We start from the raw sequence: 22,962 nt of genomic DNA, 5'->3' as shown, positions 1-22,962 counted from the left end.
TCGTGGCTCACGCTGACGGAAAAGCGTGTGTTAGTGCGTGAGACTGTCATGTCAGTATGTCAGTTTAATTATAACGGGTTGCATTATCAGATTATGAAAGTTATGAGGTTATGAAATGTCTTTCTATGTTTGTCTTTCTATCGTCGACGACGTCAACTTCTCTTTTTTTTTATTTAATGTCTAAAAATATAAATAGAAGGATAACCCAAAAAAGTTATATCTCAATTCTGATTGGTTGATTGAAATGCTGTTCCAGGATCAACTAGAAACTGCTCTTACAAAAAAACAAAAAAACAAAAAAAAAAACTGTTTGGTGATTCATTATGACTTTATCAAACTAGGACATGATGTTGGCTTGTAGAATATCAAACAATAGAGCAGTTTAAAATGACTTCTACAGAATTTCACAAAATTTAAAACAAATACAAAATCATTAATTACACTTTTCAGCTGGCGATCAATAATTTGAAACCAAAAACTATAGGAATAGCAAAGCAAATAATACAGTAAACTAATAATATAACATACTACATGTGCGTATACTGAAACTAACAATAGGTATTATTAACTTTCTCAAAATGTGTTTGTATTTAGGGGGAATGTCTCCACTATTTTCTGCTTCTGTGACACTCTGTAACACATCCAACAATTTGTTGTTTATTAAACTTAAGAAGTTACATTAATAAAAATAAACATTATAAAACACATTAGATGCCTTTACAAGTTAATGTAAAGGTAAACCTTCTGTGGCTACTCACCATACATATGCTTGTTGTCATAAAGAGTTATGGACTTAACTTACAGTAAAACATATATGGAGTTAAACTAATTATCTTTATCAATGTTTTTCCTTAATTCACATACCATGGCTTCAATGACGATCAGTCGATCAGTTAATGGGGTGTTTGGATCATAAAATTGGCCCTGCGTCAGTTCACTGCATATGTAAATGTTACCAATTTCGCATGGCATCTTTGAGTGTTTACAGGGATTTAGACTTTTTAGTTGATCTTGGCTTCATATGAAAAGCACATTCTCGAACCGAACCTTCATTTGCGATGCCCAGCAATATGTTGAAATGAGGCCATTACCAAAAAGAAATCCAATACAGAAATTAATAAATGCTAGAAAAATTAAAATAAAGCAAAAAGAAAAGACGAATAGACTTCAGATATATCTCTGTGATCTGGAAGTGCCCAAGACTCATTTCAATTGTTCAGAAATTTACTTGGATGAACTTTATACATGTGTCTACAAGCCAACATTATGTCCTAGTTTGAAAAAGTCATAATGAATCACCAAACAGTTTTTTTTTTTTTTTTTTTGTAAGAGCGGTTTCCTAAGCAACAAACAAGCTACAATTTCCCTTTTTAATGAGCTATTATGTGAGTGTCATATTTATTCTTTATATCTTACAAGGATGAAACTGGCATTTGGCTGAATGATTCACAATAATGATTCACAATAATAATGCACATTTTAAACCATTATGTTTGAAAAAAATGATCATGCTTGATAGAAGTACACTTATTTTGATGTGCTGAGATACTAGAGCACATGTAACATGAATATAATTATTTAATATTACATTCATAGTTAATGTATTTTAAATTAACTACTTCGCAATTCATCATTACAAATATGTAAAAACATTAACAAGTTTTCATAGAAATTTAACACTGAAGTACATTTAAGCTTACCATAAATGCTTGTCAGTACATTGCATATAAAGATATTATTAAGTCTTAAGTTTTAGTTGATAAATATTACGTTATGACAGTTTTATAAGCTTATGTTTCACCGGGTTCAAATGGCCCCGGAAAAGTAATGAAACCTTATTTGCACAATATCAAGTATATTCCGATTAGCTGATTTGTGATCATCATGACACCGTGGTGAAAGCATTAATAAAACTTAATATCATGCACAAAATACAGTAATGAGATGTAAACCAGAGATAGACATTACGAGTCTAATCTGAACCAATGTTTAATAGCCTATCGCATTTGATAAAAACAAATAATTGAACAGACCCTCTTTCAGTTTATGGTGGTAATGTTTTATAGAATGTAAAATGGAACAGCACAATCAAGCTCTGTTCATTATTATTATTATTATAATTATTATTCACAGTTTATTCTCAGTACATAAGTTCTTGTAAAAAACATGCCGGCTTATAAATAGGGCCATTCAAGACACATAATCAGCACTAATAACAACAAATAATAATCCACCCACCCAATACCCATCCACACCAACAACAACACCATTCACCACAAAATATCCTCCCACCGGTCAACATACATCACACATCTCAACCATCCCTCATACAAGGCCAATAATAGGGGTATTTAAACATCACACAAAAGAAAATGAGATAAGTCAATAAAATATGAAACCTTATGGTGTCTATCAAGCATAATGTTGTAACAATTTGTGTTTAAAATGCTTTTTAAATACATCAAGAGAAGGTAGTTCCTTTATAGAATTGTCAATCTCATTCCAGATCCCAGGACCCTTACATGCTAATCTAAAGCTAGTACACTCTAAACTGTTTATGGACAAAACAACAAGATCTTCACACAGTCTGGTCAACATTCACTTTATTATCGATAAAAACAAAAAATAGCAGTCTGTACAACACTCTCAATGTGCCACATCAGCTGTTAAATGACTTCTGATGCGTCGCCCTTTGCATTTTCTTCCTTTGCTGTAGCTTTTCTTTTTCTCCTGAAATTAAACAGTAAATATGTATTGAAGTTACATACTAAACTACGATGAGAAACCAGCATTATGTTTAAGTCGATTAAATACTGCAATACAAAATTAAACTGTTAAAGAGTTTAAAATGATAGATGTTAAAACTATGAATTAATTGTCAATAAAAAGTCTAATATAAATGCAATTTACCTTTTTCTCATGCCGGGCTTTTTCTCAAAGAGAATGTGTGGAGTCGTGCGAATAGTTGACCGTCTGGGGGGTTTTGTTGCAAGCTGCCGTTTCAATTTGCTGTAGGGAGAAAAATTTGAGGTTTTAAGCCCCGTTCACACTACAAGCAACAACAAAGCGAAACAATTCCATTCACTTCAATGGAGAGCTTGCAATTTTCCGGCAACACTAGCATCAGCGACCGTTGGCAAACAGATAAGGCGCATCCAGCGACTTTTGGGAGCGACAGTCAATAGGAAAGAAGATCGTAGAACTCATGTGATTGTTCAACAAACATACACAATGAAAGAAACTGGGTTCTGTTTCTCATTCAATTCTGTCTGTATGTACGGATTTAATTTGGATTTAGATTATATTTAGTCTTTTGTCTCCAAAATGTTTGTACTTAGCGGCAAGAAACCTGATTCGCTGTTAAGGCAACCAGTAGTGAGAACACCCACTAGCAACCTCAAAGCCAGACAAGTCGCTGTAGTGTGAACGCAGATTTACATTGTGACATGATAGCAACACAAGTCTCCAGAAAGCATTTTACACATCTAAACATGCTAGACTTTCTCTCAAAACCACAGTATTGAACAAGCAACTATGTCTGACTGATTTAAAAAAAAAAAAAAGATGAAAGTTATGGTATAATAAAACCTATATGTGACCCAGGACCACAAAACCTTAAGTCGCTGGGGTGTATTTTTAGGAATAGCCACAAAAAAAAACTGTGGGTCAAAATTATCGATTTTTCTTTTATGCCAAAAATTATTAGGATATTAAGTAAAGATCATGTCCCATGAAGATATTGTGTAAATGTCCTACTGTAAAAATATCAAAACTTTATTTTTGATCAGTAATATGCAATACTATGAATTCTTTTGTACAAATTCAAAGGCAAATTTTTCTCAGCATTTAGATTTTTTTGCACCCGGAGATTCCAGATATTCAAATAGTTGCATCTTGGCCAAATATTGTGCGATCCTAATAAACCATACATCAATGTAAAGCTTATTTTTTTTAGCTTTCAGATGGTGGATGAATCTCAATTTCGAAAAATGTACACTTAAGACTGGTTTTGTGGTCCAAGGGTCACTTATAATATAACTGTGTAACCTCACCTTTTGACTTTCTTTAACCCGATCATGTAGTCAGGGACAGGACATCCAGCCTTCTTTATGACAGTCGCAATGCTGATACATAACAAACAATTAGTGAACAGAGGCCCATGAAATCAAGGTTAGAAAGGGATCTCCCTTAAATTTCAGACAAAACTATTATAGCTGTAGAGTGCTGTTTCTACTGTACCTGCGAAGGAGAGGTTTGTCATCCTCTGTGAAGAAAGTTATTGCCTTTCCTTTGTGTCCGGCTCTTCCAGTTCGTCCTATAGAGAAAACAAAGCAGCAAGCATAATATAAAAAAGATAGACAAAATGAATTTTCTACTCAAACACTTTAGTGAAGAGAGCAAGTTTAATTTATTTGGGTCTGATGGGAAACATTTTGTTTGGCATCAAACTGGGGAAAGACTGAAGCCCAAGTGCATAAAGAAGTCATTGAATGGTGGAGGAGGATCATAGAATATCTATTGGATATTTTCAAAAGATGACAAACAGTTGATCCAAAAATACAGACGAGCTAAAGGGTCAACAGTGCCACAGCAGTTGCACAGGCTGATCGCTTCAATGCCATACCAAAAAATTTGAACTTTTCTGTTTCGCAAATCCTTTTTTTGACTTACTTACACAACAGTGCTGTTTTTAAGTCAATGGTATGGTAGGGTACAAAGTTAAAACAAACTCTGAAAAAAAACAACAACGACACTACGTTTGAGCTGTTAAACATTTTAACCCACGCATGTGCTAAAGTTGATCAGCATATATAATTCAAGAGAGTTCTCACTAAAGGTCTTGAGAAGAAATGGTTTAAAGTTCTGAAATTTGACGATCAAGGTTTTATGGAGTGATGTGACCAAACTGGAAGTTTTTGGACCCATAAATCTGCGGTATGTCTGGTACAAAAAAGGCAAAGTTTATGAGCAGAACAACACCATCTCCATCGTCAAACATGGTTCTTATGGGGATGCTTTGCTGCAGGAGGTGGAAATCTTGACTGTATCGGAGATGTGGATTCTTTGAAGTACCAGTCCATTTAGGCAAAGATTGTGACGTTTTGGGTGAATAGTCTGAAGCTCATGATTAGTGGATTTCCAACAGGACAATCATCCCAAAGCAGATATTCAAATCTACTGAAGCTTGGGATCGATCGGTCATTGAATGTTTTAGAAATGCCTGTTTGGTTTTTAGATTTAAATTCCATTAAAATATTTTTGGAATTTGAAGAATACAAAGGCAACATGAAATCAAAGATTATCAATGACCTGGAAACTGAAGAAATGGGCCAGGATTCCAGTAGCTCAGAAGCTTGTAAGCACTTTGAGATAATGTTTTTAGTAACTTTATGTCCTCAAATCCTATCTAAATCAATGATTAATGGTGTTATTTTAAGGATAATCTAGAACTTCTGTTAACCTGCTGTTGTGTGCGATCCGCATGGATCACATCCACGTTTATTCCCTCGTACACCAGCTCATGGAAGAGCTCTCTGGCACGGTCAATAGACTGAACAAAGACCAACACTGGCGGCAGAAATCCCTGAAAGAAAATGATGGAAGTTATGACAATTTCAGTGTTAAAAGCTTCTTATGAGGCATCTATATTATGAAACTCTGGATTTTTCTTTTTTCATAAAGAAATTATATTTTGTTATGAGAATGACTAAAGTGATAACTTCACAGACCTGCTTTATAAGGTTTCTCATAGCAAGAAGCTTTCCATTTTCTGAACCCACAAACAGAAGCTGCTGCTCCACAGTCTCAGCTGCAGAGTTCCTGTGGAAGGACAATGCCAGGGTAATCCATTTTAATTGAATTTAAAATAAAAATATTACCTAAATTGAAAAATTTTATTTATTGATCCTATGTTGTTTTTAAAAGCTTTCACCTAAGATAGGAATAATTTTATACCAAAAAAATATTTAATTCATCTTGTCACTTGAAACAAAATTGTTTCGATACCTGGGTCCAATGTTGACACAGACAAGGTTGTCTAGGTTTAGTTTGCACAACTGCTCTACATCTGTGGCAAAGGTTGCACTGAAGAAAACCCGGCGGATTTTAGGAGAAGTGCAGGCCAAGAAAATAGTGGCAAGCTGTTCTCTGAAACCAGTCTTGCCTTCCTCAAAGAGTTTATCAGATTCATCCACCACCAGCCACTCCACACTACAGACAGTAAAGACACATTTAGACTGGAGACAGAAGCTACTTATTTCCTGTGTATGATGGTGAACATGACAATCTGGAAGCTCTTTGATGAGAACACGTTATTAAAACTTTAATATATTTTCTTGGAGAACTGTTCAGATTTGAGATTTTCTTAAACTGAACCACAGAGTTTTTGCAAATCACTCACCTACTTAAGTTGACAGCAGGAGGGTCTTGATTTAATAAATATATCAATCTGTTAGGAGTCGTCACTAATATGTCTGGAAAACAAAAGAAAGAACAAGAAATTAATCACTCTTAAACAGCATTTCTCTATTGTAAAATGCAATTAATTCTTAGGACGGCAAAGTTGAATCAACTACTCTGTCTTCATTGTCACATGATCCTTTAGAAATCATTTTTAATATGCTGATATGATGCTCAAGAAACATTTCTTATTATCAACATCGAAAACAGTTTTGCTGCTTAATATTTTCCTGGAAATCATTATTCATTGTTTTTAGGCTTCTTAGATTAATGTAATGTTTAAAAGAAAATATATTCAAAATATTTTTGTAATATTTATAAATGTCTTTGCAGACATTATTTAATCAGTTCATCCTTGCTGATTTAAAAAAAAAAAAATTATAAGTAGGCTAAATAAACATCACATACCAAATTTCTTTGCTGTCTTTGGCCCTATTTTTTCACAGCTTCAACTCCTTTATTGATCATGTGAACTCTGAAGCCCACTCTCTGTGAGTCTAAAGAAAAAAAATGAGGATGATAATCTTTACTGAATTCGGTCAGGCCACACCCACTCCACCACCATCACACTTAACACCGGCGTACCACAGGGCTGTGTGCTGAGCCCATTCCTTTACTCCCTTTACACACACGAGTGCAAGCCTGTGCATGGATCCAACTCCATCATTAAGTTTGCAGACAACACTACGGTGATTGGCCTCATCACAGACAACGATGAGACTGCCTACAGGGAAGAGGTACAGCACCTGGCCACATGGTGCGCTGACAATAACCTGCTCCTTAACACCAATAAGACCAAGGAGCTCATTGTGGACTTCAGAAAGAAGAGAGGAAGCATGCATGACCCCATCCACATTAACGCGATGGTTGTTGAACGTGTCTCCAGCCAGGTCAAGAAGGCTCACCAGCGCCTCTTCTTCCTCAGGACACTGAAGAAGAACCGGCTGAACTTTTACCAGTGTGCGATCGAGGGCATCCTGACCAGTTGCATCACAGTTTGGTATGGGAACTTCTCAGTGACTGACCACAAAGCACTGCAGAGGGTGGTGAAAACTGCCCAACGCATCACAGGGACACCACTTCCTGCTATTAAGGAAATCCAGAGGAAACGCCGTCTACGTCAAGCTCACAGCATTTTTAAGGACTCCTCTCACCCTGACCACGGACTGTTTAACCTTCTGCCCTCCGAGAGGCACTTCAGGAGCCACAGGACAAGGACCAGCAGATCCAGGAACAGCTTTTTCCCTACATCTGTCTCCTTGCTGAACTCTGCCCTCTGACACCCCTCAACACCCCCCACACCATACACGCAGACTCCTCACCCCTCTTCAACACTCTGACTGATTTATTTATTTATTTATTTACAACAAGCAAAAAAACAGTAAGCTTGTTATTACTTGCACTACTGTCTGTTCATCCAGAAACACTGAGTAATCCATTTACACACTGAAATATTTTCTATGCACTTTACTGTCCATTGCAATAGTGTAAATGATGTTCATATGTTCATAGTTCTGCCTATAGTGTACATACACTTTACATAATCAACCTGTATAGTATATTCATAGTACACTTATCTTTATATCATGCTGATAGTATTTAAAATCTGTAAATTATGTTCATAATACTTATTTGTATAGTTATTGTACATATTGTAGACCTTTTATATTCTGTACTTACTGCTTATTGCACTTCTGGTTAGATGCTGCATTTCGTTGCCTTGTGCAGTTTGACATGTGCAGTGACAAAGTTGATTCTAATTTAAACTAATCTAATGCACTAAATTTAAAGAAAGCATTTTAAACCTCTGATTAGTTTATTTTAGCTTTATTTAAATGTATTTACACAAAAATAACAGAATTTAAACATCGGCCATAGCATGAAAATAATTATCAGCACAGGCCAGAATTTATCATCCCCAGATCTCTTATAACACAAGAAAATTCAAGTGTGACCATTCAAAATGAAAAGTGCTGTGAAAGGCAATAATAATCTTCGTACCTTCTCCTGATGAAGCTGCTTCAGTCTTTTTAAGGAGGGCTTGTCTTTAGTCTCTTTCCTGGGGTCCTTCACCTTTTCTTGGGATGACATCCATTGGATCCCCTCTCCCTTGCTCTTTTCGGCCTCTCCGTCTGTTTCACAACAGTAAGGAGAAAGAACGGTTGTAAGACAATAAACACTGAATTGCTAGGAATCAGAAGATATTGAAAGATGACTTACCTTCGGTTTTTACCTTAGCTCCTTTGTTTTTCTTTCGTGCCGTCTTCACTGGCTCGGTCCATTTCCGTTTCCCAGAGGCCTGCTCTTCATCCCTCCCTTCTTTCTCTTCTTCACCATCATCTTCACTGAGTCTGGACTCCAAAAACGTGATCTCTTGTGTCTCTTTGCCAAAAAAGCAGACTCCAGCCGGCTGATTTGAAGTGTCCTTGCTCTACTGGCATAAAGTTGGCTTGACGTTGGACGTTCGATATTCGCAAATCTAGGGACCGTCTCTAAAGTTACAAGAGAAACTAGTATAGACTTCTCTAACGTCAATAGCATGCAAGGAGAATGACTAACAGTCACGAAAACAACTTTTAACTGTTCATCCAGGTGTCAACTATAATGCACACCTTTTATATTTTTTGATAATTATTAAAATAAACTGTAAATCATGTGGAAAACAATTGCTACTTTTCATTACCGAATGGGCTTACATACAAATTTAAAGCTCAATAACATTTGAACAGATTGATTCACTTTCATAAAACATACTGTAAAGTGTTCATAGAGGTGTAAGCTACAATGCACACCTTTTATATTTTTCATAATTATTCAAATAAACTTTAAATCATATGTAAAATATTGCTATTTTTCATTACCGAATGGGCTTAAATACAAATTTAAAGCTCAATAAAAATTGAACAGAATGACTCACTTTCATAAAACATATTGTAAAGTGTTCATCTAGGTGTCAGCTATAATGCACACCTTTTATATTTTTCATAATTATTCAAATAGACTGTAAATTGTGTGTAAAATATTGCTACTTTTCATTACCGAATGGGCTTAAATACAAATTTAAAGCTCAATAAAAATTGAACAGAATGACTCACATTCATAAAACATACTGTAAAGTGTTCATCTAGGCGTCAACTATAATGCACACCTTTCCGATTTTTCATAATTATAAAAAAAAAGATCTTTAAATCATATGTAAAATATTGCTATTTTTCATTACCGAATGGGCTTAAATACAAATTTAAAGCTCAATAGAATTTGAACCGAATGACTCACATTCATAAAACATACTGTAAGGTGTTCATCTAGGTGTCAACTATAATCCACACCATTCAGATTTTTCATAATTGTTCAAATAAACTTTAAATCATAAGCAAAATATTGCTATTTTTCATTACCGAATGGGCTCAAATGTAAAATATGCCATAATTTGAACCTTAATATAATTTGAACAGAATGACTCACTTTCATAAACATACTGTAAAGTGTTCATCTAGGTGTCAGCTATAATGCACACCTTTTAGATTTTTATAATTATTCAAATAGACTGTAAATTATGTGTAGTTACACAAGAGGAGTTACACAAGAATTAATAAAGACCAACTGAGCATGTGTTGATTTGTAACACAAGAACAGTAGCAACCAGAATGCCTGTTTCTTTAGGCTGTACAACACAGTGACCGAACTGAAGATGTTTTAAAACGAGGAAAATAACAAAACTACTTGTTAATACACTCCTTTAGCGTTATTTGTGTTTACTCGGATGAGCATTAGCACTTTAAGGGACACTCGCTTAGGAAACACGTTAGCCAAGTCGTGGAAGCATCTCAGGACGTAAATTCACGTAAATTCTGCGTTTTAACAACACTACCATACGTAAACGTTCTTATGTACTTTGCTTTAAAACCTAACGTTACCTTAAATCGCTCTGCATCTTTACCAAACCTTTTCAGATCAAACTTTGCTCCAATCGATCTCAATTTTATGAGCAGATAGATATGTCTGGCGTTCTATTATTACACGTTTTTGTTTCCTCTGTCGTTCACTAGAGAGCGCTGGTTTCTTTTTAAAACAGTTTTTTTTCCTTTACATTTGATACTTTTGCTTTTTTTGCATATATTCATAGTACATTTCGTGTAACAGGAATCATTAACCAAAACACAATAAATAAATGAAACAAAAAATTGATGAGCACCAGGTTTATTTCAGACATTTATGTATAAAAATTAGTAATAGTAACCAAAATGGAAATATGTTACATATGTGAGTTCTTATTGTAATGCTTAAAGCATAACACTAACAATATCAATAAACGTCGAAATATTTAATGCATGCACAATTATGTTTGAAGAACACATTTTGTGTGATTTTGTTATTCTATTCTTTTGTAGATCCTACATATTGGATCCTAAGTATTCATTTAATAAGGCTTAGACACATTTTTTATGTCTACATTATACTATATTTAAGATAAACAAAAGTTGGTTGCAATTTATTTTACAGTACGTGTACTTACATGTACTTATAGTGTATTTAAATAAGAAAGTTCTGGTAATACTGGTAACTGCATGGGGTAGTGTTAGGTTTAGGGGTAGGTTCAAGGTTAGTAGTTATTACATAGTTATTGTAATTACTATAATAAGTACATAGTATTTATATGAGGAACAGGACTGTGAAATAAAGTGCTACCCAAAAGTTACAATGCAACAAAATAAATACCTACACAAAAGATGTTGCAGAAATGTATTGTAATGATCAAGATCTTTAAATTATTTATTGATAGAAGTGAGTGTAACAGCGTGAGCAAGAGAGAGTTTAAACACAACATTCCACAGCAATAAATCATTAACTAAAATAAAACTCTTCCTATGACAGAAGGAAGTAGAGTAGTAGAGAGAACTGCTTCTCACCTGATTAAGATAAGGAATCTTTTTACTGAATACTTTGTCTGTGTGGCTCAAGTTTACTTTAGGTTGGTCACATCCAAGGAAGAACTAAAGCCTTTTCATAAAGAATGACAGCAGAACCTTACATGATAAGACAGGAAGCAATCCAATAAGAAAACACACAATCATACATACCTGTACAAGATGAAATTATAATATATGCTTTATAAATTAAAACATATACGCGCTGAATCAGGTTAGGTTCATATGCCATAGGTATCTCATTAGGTGTGAATGTTTATGAATGCTTAAGGGTTTTACTTCTGCTTTTTTCTCCCTCAGATTACCTCACTTCCTGTTATACATCATAAAACAAGACCAGCATGTTGTTTTCAAGGGTTTTAGTAAACTTTGTGCATGAGAAAAGATGCTTCATTTCTGTATATCGTCTACCATAGGATGCATATTGTAAGTATTCTCTTTAAGTTTATTCTATATTACCCTTGATAAGGATTGGATGAAAGCATTGATTTTAATTTAGACAATAATGATTTTGCTACATATTTATCACACACTGGCATGTTTTTGATAAAGGACTACGGTTTTCCTGACACAGAACATTTCCTGAAGGGAAATCTACCTCAGAACTATTAGATGTTTTTAATTTAATTTATTTATTTATTTTTCTGAAAAAAATATCTTGCAAACTGCTTTTTTCCTATTTATCTTCTGTAAAAATGCAGCAAACAGAAATTATTCAATCAATCAATCAATCACCTTTATTTATATAGCACTTTAAACAAAATTCATTGCGTCAAAGCACTGAACAACATTCATTTGGAAAACAGTGTGTCAATAATGCAAAATGATAGTAAAAGGCAGTTCATCATTGAATTCAGTTATGTCATCTCTTTTCAGGTGAAATAGTGTCTGTGCATTTATTTGCAATCAAGTCAATGATATCGCTGTAGATGAAGTGACCCCAACTAAGCAAGCGAGAGGCGACAGCCACAAGGAACCGAAACTGCATCGGTGACAGAATGGAGAAAAAAACCTTGGGAGAAACCAGGCTCAGTTGGGGGGCCAGTTCTCCTCTGACCAGACGAAACCAGTAGTTCAATTCCATGCTGCAGCTAAGTCAGATTGTGCAGAAGAATCATCTGTTTCCTGTGGTCTTGTCCCGGTGGTCGTCTGAGACAAGGTATTTACAGGGGATCTATATCTGGGGCTCTAGTTGTCCTGGTCTCCGCTGTCTTTCTGGGCAGTAGAGTTCCTTTCTAGATGCTGATCCACCATCAAGTCTGGATACGTACTGGATCCGGGTGACTGCGGTGACCCTCTGATCTGGATACAGACTGGATCTGGTGGCCACGGTGACCTCGGAACAAGAGAGAAACAGACTAATATTAGCGTAGATGCCATTCTATTAATGATGTAGAAGGTACATGTTATGAGAAGTGTTTCCGGTTACGGTTTACATAATTAATGCAGCCTAAAAATCCTTTAACGGATTTGGATATTAAAAGCATATTAGTATGTTATGTGTATGCCAGGTTAAAGAGATGAGTCTTTAATCTAGATTTAAACTGCAAGAGTGTGTCTGCCTCCCAAACAATGTTAGGTAGGTTATTCCAGAGTTTAGGCGCCAAATAGGAAAAGGATCTGACGCCCGCAGTTGATTTTGATATTCTAGGTATTATCAAATTGCATGAGCTTTGAGAACGTAGAGGACGTAGAGGAGTATAATGTAAAAGGAGCTCATTCAAATACTGAGGTGCTAAACCATTCAGGGCTTTATAAGTAATAAGCAATATTTTAAAATCAATACGATGTTTGATAGGGAGCCAGTGCAGCAATGACAGGACCGGGCTAATATGGTCATACTTCCTGGTTCTAGAAAGAACTCTTACTGCTGCATTTTGGACTAGCTGTAGTTTGTTTACTAAGCATGCAGAACAACCACCCAATAAAGCATTACAATAATCTAACCTTGAAGTCATAAATGCATGGATTAACATTTCTGCATTTGACATTGAGAGCATAGGCCGTAATTTAGATATATTTTTGAGATGGAAAAATGCAGTTTTACAAATGCAAGAAACGTGGCTTTCTAAGGAAAGATTGCGATCAAATAGCACACCTAGGTTGCTAACTGATGACGAGGAATTGACAGAGCAACCATCAAGTCTTAGACAGTGTTCTAGGTTACTAAAAGCAGAGTTTTTAGGTCCTATAATTAACACCTCTGTTTTTTCTGAATTTAGCAGTAGGAAATTACTCATCATTCAATTTTTTATATCGACTATGCATTCCATTAATTTTTCAAATTGGTGTGTTTCACCGGGCCGCGAAGAAATATAGAGCTGAGTATCATCAGCATAACAGTGAAAGCTAACACCATGTTTCCTGATGATATCTCTCAAGGGTAACATATAAAGCGTGAAGAGTAGCGGCCCTAGTACTGAGCCTTGAGGTACTCCATACTGCACTTGTGAAAGATATGATACATCTTCATTCACTGCTACGAACTGATGGCGGTCATATAAGTACGATTTAAACCATGCTAATGCACTTCCATTAATGCCAACAAAGTGTTCAAGTCTATGCATAAGAATGCTGTGGTCAATTGTGTCAAACGCAGCACTAAGATCCAATAAAACTAATAGAGATATACACCCACGATCAGATGATAAGAGCAGATAATTTGTAACTCTAAGGAGAGCAGTCTCAGTACTATGATACGGTCTAAATCCTTACTGGAAATCCTCACATATACCATTTTTCTCTAAGAAGCAATATAATTGTGAGGATACCACCTTTTTCTAGTATCTTGGACAGAAAAGGGAGTTTCGAGATTGGTCTATAATTAACTAGTTCTTTGGGGTCAAGTTGTGTTTTTTTTATGAGAGGCTTATTAACAGCCAGTTTGAAGGTTTTGGGGACATATCCTTATGACAATGAGGAATTAATAATAGTCAAAAGAGGACCTATGACTTCTGGAAGAACCTCTTTTAGACGCTTAGATGGTATAGGGTCTAACATACATGTTGTTGGTTTAGATGATTTAACAAATTTATACAATTCTTCCTCTCCTATAGTAGAGAATGAGTGGAACTGTTCCTCAGGGGGTCTATAGTGCACTGTCTGATGTGATACTGTAGCTGACGGCTGAATGGTTGCAATTTTATCTCTAATAGTATCAATTTTAGAAGTAAAGTAGTTCATAAAGTCATTACTGCTGTGGTGTTGGGGAATGTCAACACTTGTTGAGGCTTTATTTTTCGTTAATTTAGCCACTGTACTGAATAAATACCTGGGGTTATGTTTGTTTTCTTCTAAAAGAGAAGAAAAGTAATCAGATCTAGCAGTTTTTAATGCTTTTCTGTAGGATATGTTACTTTCCCGCCAAGCAATACGAAATACCTCTAGTTTTGTTTTCCTCCAGCTGCGCTCCATTTTTCGGGCTGCTCTCTTTAGGGTGCGAGTATGCTCATTATACCATGATGTCAAACTGTTTTCCTTAACCTTCCTTAAGCGTAAAGGAGCAACTGTATTTAAAGTGCTAGAAAAGAGAGAGTCCATAGTTTCTGTTACATCATCAAGTTGTTCTGAGGTTTTGGATATGCTAAGGAATTTGGATACATCAGGAAGATAACTTAAAAAGCAGTCTTTTGTGGTAGAAGTGATGGTTCTTCCATACTTGTAACAAGAAGTAGAATTTACAATTTTGGCTATATGAAGTTTGCACAGAACTAAATAATGATCTGAGATATCATCGCTTGGCTGCATAATTTGAACACCATCAACATCAATTCCATGTGACAGTATTAAATCTAGAGTATGAATTCGACAATGAGTAGGTCCTGAAACATGTTGTCTAACACCAATAGAGTTCAGAATGTCTATAAATGCTAATCCCAATGTATCTTTTTCATTATCAACATGGATATTAAAATCACCAACTATTAAAACTTTATTTACAGCCAGAACTAACTCGGATGTAAAATCACCAAACTCTTTAATAAAGTCTGTATGGTGCCCTGGTGGCCTGTATACAGTAGTCAGTACCAGGGCCGTGCACAGACATTTTGAGGGGCAGTGGCCTAAACCAAAAAAAGGGGCACTAAGGGGGTGGTTGCTTGTTAACACAAATTATCCAGTTATTACAAAATGTACAATTCAAAAAGAAGACAGTACACGCTCAAATACATTTCAGACTTTATTGTAGAAGTTTTGATAGAACATCACAATTACAGATTACTGATACTTTTTTATATTTACTTGTTCCATTAACAGCAATACTTTTTTATTTGGTACTATGTCCTGAAATATCTTGATAACTAAATTTTTTTATGATTCATAATTACACATTGGTGATAAAACTATTTACCGTCCGTTTTACATTTTGGTATTTACCTTTTCCTTTTACAGCAAAACCTTTCTATTTGGTACCATGTCCTGAAAGATCTTAATAACCTCATCTTTTATGATTGGGATGTCTTTTTCAATGGCCAGAAGCAGAAGATCAGAGAGTCGTTCTTGTCCACACGCATTACGAAGTTTTGTTTTGACCAGCTTCAACTTCGAGAATGAGCGTTCAACAGTGGCTGTTGAGACAGGTAGTGTTCCAAAGATTTTCAGCAGCTTGAAAAGTGTTGGAAACACAACATGAGCATCAAAATCCTTAAATGTTTCCAAAATTGCACGGGCACTCATTCTCTCTCTGTCTCTGTCTTCTTTTTTGTGAAGGCATTGGTTTTTTTTTTTTTTTTTTTTTTGGTTGTCTTGTCTACAAAGTGTGCCAACAACAGAAAATGTAGTTATTTGTATTAGATCTGATCTGATCGACTAATTTCGCAGATTCAACCACTGTCTTGCATAGCCTACCTGTTAATGCGACAGCTTTCGTGAACTGTCGTGTTCACAAGCGCCGCAGACACATACTGTGAGTGATGCTGCGGAGTGCGGAGCGAGCGGGAAAACCTGGAGCGGATTCGCGGAATCACCGGAATGCTTTGAGCGGAGCGGTGGGGAAAAGGGGCACCTCAGTCGATGAGGGCAGAGGGGCAGTGGCTCTGGCCACCGGGCCACCCCCCTGTGCACGGCCCTGGTCAGTACAAACATAACAGGGGATTTATCATTAACATTTGTTTTTCTGGATAATGTTATATGTAGCACCATTACTTCAAACGAGTTATACTTGAAGCCTGCCCTCTGAGAAATCCTAAAAACGTTGTTATAAATTGAAGCAACTCCTCCCCCTTTGCCTTTTAGACGTGGCTCGTGTTTATAACAGTAATCTTGGGGGGTGGACTCATTTAAAATAATGTAATCATCAGGTTATAACCAGGTTTCTGTCAAACAGAGCACATATATATTATGATCAGTTATCATATTATTTACAAAAAGTGTTTTCGTAGAAATGGATCTGATATTCAATAAGCCAAGCTTTATAATTTGTTTATCCATATTGCATTTGTTTTTTATTTGTTGAACCTCAATTAAATTATTCACTTTAACTTGGTTTGGACATTTTTTGTATTTTCTATTTCGGGGAACAGACACAGTCTCTATAGTGTGATATCTAGGTGAAAGAGTCTCTATGTGCTGAGAATTAACTGACCTCTGTGACGGGAGGCAGCTAGCAGATGGTCGGTTTAGCCAGTCTGTCTGCTTCCTGACCTGGGCCCTAGTTAGTCAAGTATAAACACTAAGGGCCCTATTTTAACGATCTGAAACGCAAGTGTCAAAGCGCGAAGCGCAAGTAAGTTTGTGGGCGGGTCTCGGCGCTGTTGCTATTTTCCCGGCGGGATAAATGGCTCTTGCGCCCGGCGCAAATCTAAAGTGGGTTGGTCTGAAGTAGCTTCATTATTCATAGGTGTGGTTTGGGCGTAACGTGAAATAAACCAATCAGAGCGTCATCTAACATTCCCTTTAAAAGCAGGTGCGCAAGTTCCATTATGGATTGCTATTATTATGGCGTATTTATCAGGCACACGCCAGGAGCGGTTCACAGTCGAGGAGACTGATGTTCTTGTAAGAGCAGTGAAAGACAGAGAAGTTGTGTTGTATGGGGATGGGAGAATAATTAGCCTGAATAATTTGTAAGCTAGATTTATGCCTATTTTGTTCACATCTTCGTGGCACACCACAATGATTTCCGTCATCTCATGTGTTAATATTTTTTTAGTGTAACAATTTATGATTTGCAAAAATAACTGTTGCATCTGTGTAGATTACATGAGCAAAGTGTATGCGCGTTGTGCACGCTATACATTATGGTCAAGCATGCGCCCTTAAAATAGCATAATGAACAACGCGCAACGCGCCACTGACTTTAGACTAGGTTTTTTCTGGTCAGTGGCGCAATTGTTTAATGGAACAGCAAAATAGCACCAGGGATTGTTTGCGCCGGAACACGCCTCCTTTTTTGCGCTGAACCGCCCAGGGAGCGCAAGTTCATTCACTAGTTTAGCGACGTGCTTCTGTGGAGGGAAAAGCGCGCTTTGCGCGGGTGCAAAATAGCAATGACACATGCGTCGGTGTACAAAGTCAATTGCGCTGGGTGCAAGATAGGGCCCTAAGACTATTTGCCATATTTCTAGAGAGAAGAGTTATTCTATTGCTCATGTCCATGTTGATGGAATGAAGTATGGCAGGTTGTGTTGCAAAGTTTGTCTATTATCTTTGTGAGAGGATCAGTTTGTCTTGTCATTTTGTCATAACATCAGATTTTTTATTTCATTTAATAGATTGGAAGTTTATTCACCAATTCACTTCAGTGTAATTTCTTATAATCACCTACATAATAATACAATTCTTTTTAATAATTTATCCAAACTTATATTAAAAACATATTAAAAATGTGTTACATCTTTACATCTTTGCCTTTTTTATTTAGTGATTTTGAATTATTTATTTATTTACTTATTTATTTGTTATTATTTGTAGGAAATGCAAAGTCAAACTGGTGGAATGCTGGGCAAAGGGCACAAAATAAATAAATAAATAAATAAATACAAAGTGTAGCTCAATACAGTGCATTCCCATTTTAAAATGTAAAAAGAATCAAGAAAAAAAAAAAACATGGGAGCACTAAAGCAAATCACATTATATATTCCCACCTGTGGTTTCATTCTCCATCTAGTGCATTTTCCTTAAAAACTGCACAATCATGCAACAAAATGCTTTTTCAGGATTCATACCTCGAAATACACGGATGTTAGATGTTTTCTTCAATGACTTTGCACAGATCCAGATTGGAGACTTTATTCATTTGTCAAACTTATAGGACTTGGATATATCAAGTCAACAAGATCTAAACTGAGAAACTCCTTTTATCGAGTTCATAGATCTCAGCAGAAACAGCATCAACCAACTCATTTGTGATGACTTTGACCATTTAACACAGGTGAAAACTCGGTACTTGTACAGTAACAAAATCTCAATCATTAGTTCCTTTTTGTTCAAGGACCTGAAGAGACTTGAGGTCCTCAAGCTTGAAACAGACAATCTTTTAAGGACTGGTGATGCGTGGGCCACATTCCCTGCTGGATCTTTAAAGACCTGAAGTAACTCAGAGTATTGACCTTGCACATAATGGAATCGGCAAAATACCCTGAAATCTGCTTCAAGCTTTATCCTCATGTTTTACGCTGGAAATACTAATCTTGCTCATCTGAATCCTGATGCATTCCAGTCAAGCCTAATATCAGCTCTGGTTTTTGGATCTGGTTTTAGAATGCACTATCCGAAGATCACTCGATCCCCACTGAGTTGTTCCACCCCATTTCGGAGCTAACCAAACTCATCCTTTCGAGAATGCCGCTACGCTCGCTGAACTTCCTGTTGAATGCAAATCTCTCCAGACTTTCAACCTTAAAAGCTTGGGGCAATGAGATTGACTCGATCAACAAAACTCTGATTCAGTCACTGCCTCGATTAGAGATCCTCGACTTGGAGAAAAACACTCTCACTTGTGACTGTGACAATGCGTTCTTCATTGACTGGGGTAAGAATAGTAATTTTACTCAGGTGGTTTATTTGAACAGGTACATGTGAAGCTATCCTAGTTCCTTATGAGGTATGAGCTTGTCAGCTTTTAACACCGAATCCTGCTCCTTGAATATCGACTTCATCTGCTTTCTTTGCAGCAGTATTGTGGTCATTCTCACCTTACCTTCGTCATTCATCAGGCATTTTCTCCACTTTTATGTGGTTTATGCATAGTACCACTAAGAAGAAGCAGAATGGTGGTGTTTGGTACAACACCAAAGAAGAGCCTCGGGTAATGGAGGAACTTATTCCCAAATTAAAAGGAGAAGAGTACTGGAGACGGTGCCTTCACTACCGAGATCAACTGCCTGATCACTAGGAACTACCTGAAGAGCAACTGGTGTTCAAGTGAGGTCCAAGTGGCGAGCTTCATACTCTTTGATGAGCAGAAGGATGTGTTTATTCTGGTACTATTTGTCTTGTGTCTTACAGTATTTCTTACTATTATCTATGTAAAAAAAGTTTTATTTTGATTAACAGAATTTATTTGAAAAATAAATTTTAACTCTCTTGATCAGTGTAATACAGTACGTCCTTGTGAAATAAAAGTAAAAAAAATTTTTTTATCTGACCTTAAACATTTATATGGATTTGTATTTTTATCTTCATATTATTTGCAGAATTCCTTTAAATAAATATAATAATATATACCTTACTTTAAAATGCTGACTGAATGATATATCTTTAGTCAGCATGTTTGAAACTGTCCAAGTGAAGAAGTCAACAAGATCTCAGTAGGGGGTCATTGTGGGCTGATGTTTGGCCCACACACTGGAGCCCCTGGTAGCTAGACACGGGGGTGGAAATGGTCAAGTAATAATGGCCCTTTCTCTTATTTTATCATACCAACATCATAATGTAATTGCATGCAAAGCCAGTAAAGCCTGGAGCTTTTGCATAACACCTGAAAAATGACAAGAAAAGGTCTGTTTACATGGAGAGAACTACTCTCACAAGGGTTATGTTGGTCATGCATTACCAGAAGTTCATTAAAACAATAGAATCATAAATAACCACTGAAACCTTACAGCAGAAAAAGAGCACATTTTTTGTACAGAAGCAGAACAAAGTGTCAAAACAAACCTACAAACATTACATTTCTGCTTTTAAAATGTATTGGATGATTCAACCATTATTTTCTGTGGTAATCTGTTGATTAATCAGCTTGTTTTGAATCTGGAACATTCCTTTAACACCAAGCTATGGCAGTGTGGGAAGAGAACAGAGGGTAACAGGAGTAAAGTCAGCTTTTCTGTCTCCTGTCTCTCTGACCTTTGACCCCAGTGAGTGTCCAGCAGAAGCTGACATAAGATCTCTTCTGCCGACCTGTTCTGAAGGACATGTCTGCACATTCATTGCTGTACGCCTCCACGTTGTCCTCCATTGTCCACATCCCAGCATGTGTCCTCTGCTGGACTATACGGGAAAAGCTATTATGCTAACCATAAACGTGTTGCAATTACAATACAGTTGATTCAGTTCATACACAGACTAGTTCAGAAAGTTAAGATCCTCAGCTATGATATGGATCTGCAGAAAAGTGTGACAGAAAGTTTTACCTTTAGTACAATCACTATCAAACATGTACCAACATGTAATTAAGGCTGCAGTAATCATGCATGAATCCTTATGACTCTGGTTGTAGTTAACAATAGCTCTTGATTGGTTCACAATTAGCTCATGTCTTCACTAATCATAATTTCATGTTGAAGTAAGTATTAATTCAGGTATTAGTACGTGATTATTATTGTACCATTTTTGTAAAGTGTTACTGATTTGTTCTGCTGAGATTAAAGGGGTCACATGATATTCTAACACGCCCCACATCTATACATCACTAAAGTGAAATTACTTTGTTTGGCCTTCCAAAAGAGGACGATATCCACTTCGTCATGCCTGGAACTGATCTGTGCTGGTCACTGAGGAAATACATCACCTTTGCACTGTGGATCGCCCGGGGTCGTCACATGTGGTTGCCGCACGCCCAACAGATGCGTTCTCTAGCCGCCCGACTCTGCTCACTCAAGGCCAGGGTGTGATGCTGTATTGTTGAGAAAGCGAAACTAGTTTGTTTGACCTTCCAAAAGAGGACACGACTAGAAATCATGTTTATATCACGCTTATAATGGGTTTTATGTTTATGTCTCGTCGCTCCGGCCAGACAGGGCATCGCAGTATGGTAAGGGGCATAACATTTCCATCACACACTTGAGGTATTTGGCCAATCACAATAAACTGGGTAGATGGCCAATCAGAGCACACCTCGTTTTCAGACCGATGAGCTTTGTAAAAATCGATGCATTTCAGAAAGTCGGGGCATAGAGAAGAAACAATAATGTACAGTATGTGGAAAATAATGTATTTTTGTTTACCTTAAACCGTATAAACACATTTCATTACACCAAATAAGTTTCTTTTTAGCAACATCATATGACCTCTTTACTGTTCTTTTACTAATACGCTGTTATTAAATAAAATAACCAGAACAGGAGAACTGCAGGGACATCTCAGTCTCAACGGAAGTCACATAATTGTAATCTTTGTGTTTGTGTGTGTTAGAATTCAACAACTAGGGTGAGGGAATGTACATTATCTTGTTTTCAATTCATATCTTAACTTTATTTATTAATAAATTGACAATTTAGCAAATAAATTGTCAGACAATCTTTCAGAAGTCATTGTAATATGCTGATTCAGTCCTTCATTCGTGTTTATCAATGTTGAAAATAATTGTGCAGATTGGTATTTTGGGGATACTTTAACAGAAAGTTCAAAAGAGCAGTATGTAAAAGTCTTTACTGTAACTTTTGATCGATTTAAATCAATTTAAACTTAATAAAAGTGCTAATTTCCCTCTCTTCCAAAATAAATAAATGAAAAATGTATAATTTAAAAAAATCTATTGCATAAATCTATCTGAACAGTCTCAAATGTAAGAATTTTTTTATTTTGGCAACAAAAAAAATCTTTATCTTTTCTTTTCACAAGGAGTGATCCAATACTGCTGAATGTGTTAAATGTTGCATATCTTATATGTTATATTATTTCCTGAAGTATAAACTTTGTAAAAATTAAGAACCACTGCCATTTCAATAATGAAAATAAATCAGTAGTGGTTTTCTTCAGTGTCAAAGACTGATACACAGTTTACTTAAGTAGTCATACTCTAATTAATCCCCTGGGTCTTGGTTTCTGTAATTTAGTTTCCATGGAAAACACTGTAATCACATGCTAGAGAAGTCATGTGAGAAGAGCAAAGGAAATTACTTCACCTGTTCACATCCTAAAGGTGAACTCAGATGATACTTGCCCTTTGACCAGTGAGACAACAAGGGAAATAGACCTAATGGGGCATGGAAAACAAAAACACACCCTTTTATTGCCCATCTCGGTCTCCACCTCTCCTTCACACCTTTGAGTTTCCATTAGTATGTGAAAACATTTACAATGCAAAGCGTGGTCCTACTTTATGGCACATTATTGGACAAAACTTTTTGCTCCCATAAATAAACACATCATATTTGTCTTAAAGGTAACAAAAATGATCACCAGAGTCAAAATA

General features: G+C 36.2%; 2 pseudogenes; one reads left to right on the top strand and one right to left on the bottom strand.

Moving 5' to 3' along the window:
* Positions 1-2,586: 2,586 nt before the first annotated feature.
* LOC127985574 (probable ATP-dependent RNA helicase DDX52) lies at positions 2,587-16,061 on the bottom strand (annotated as a pseudogene).
* A 2,817-nt stretch (positions 16,062-18,878) lies between these two features.
* Positions 18,879-20,678, top strand: LOC127985572 (carboxypeptidase N subunit 2-like; annotated as a pseudogene).
* The last annotated feature ends 2,284 nt before the right edge of the window (positions 20,679-22,962 follow it).

This window comes from Carassius gibelio, chromosome B21 (assembly GCF_023724105.1).
Source record: "Carassius gibelio isolate Cgi1373 ecotype wild population from Czech Republic chromosome B21, carGib1.2-hapl.c, whole genome shotgun sequence".
NCBI lineage: Eukaryota > Metazoa > Chordata > Actinopteri > Cypriniformes > Cyprinidae > Carassius > Carassius gibelio.
The sequence above is the reverse complement of the archived record's forward strand: the minus strand, read 5'-3'. Positions and strand labels throughout refer to the sequence as shown.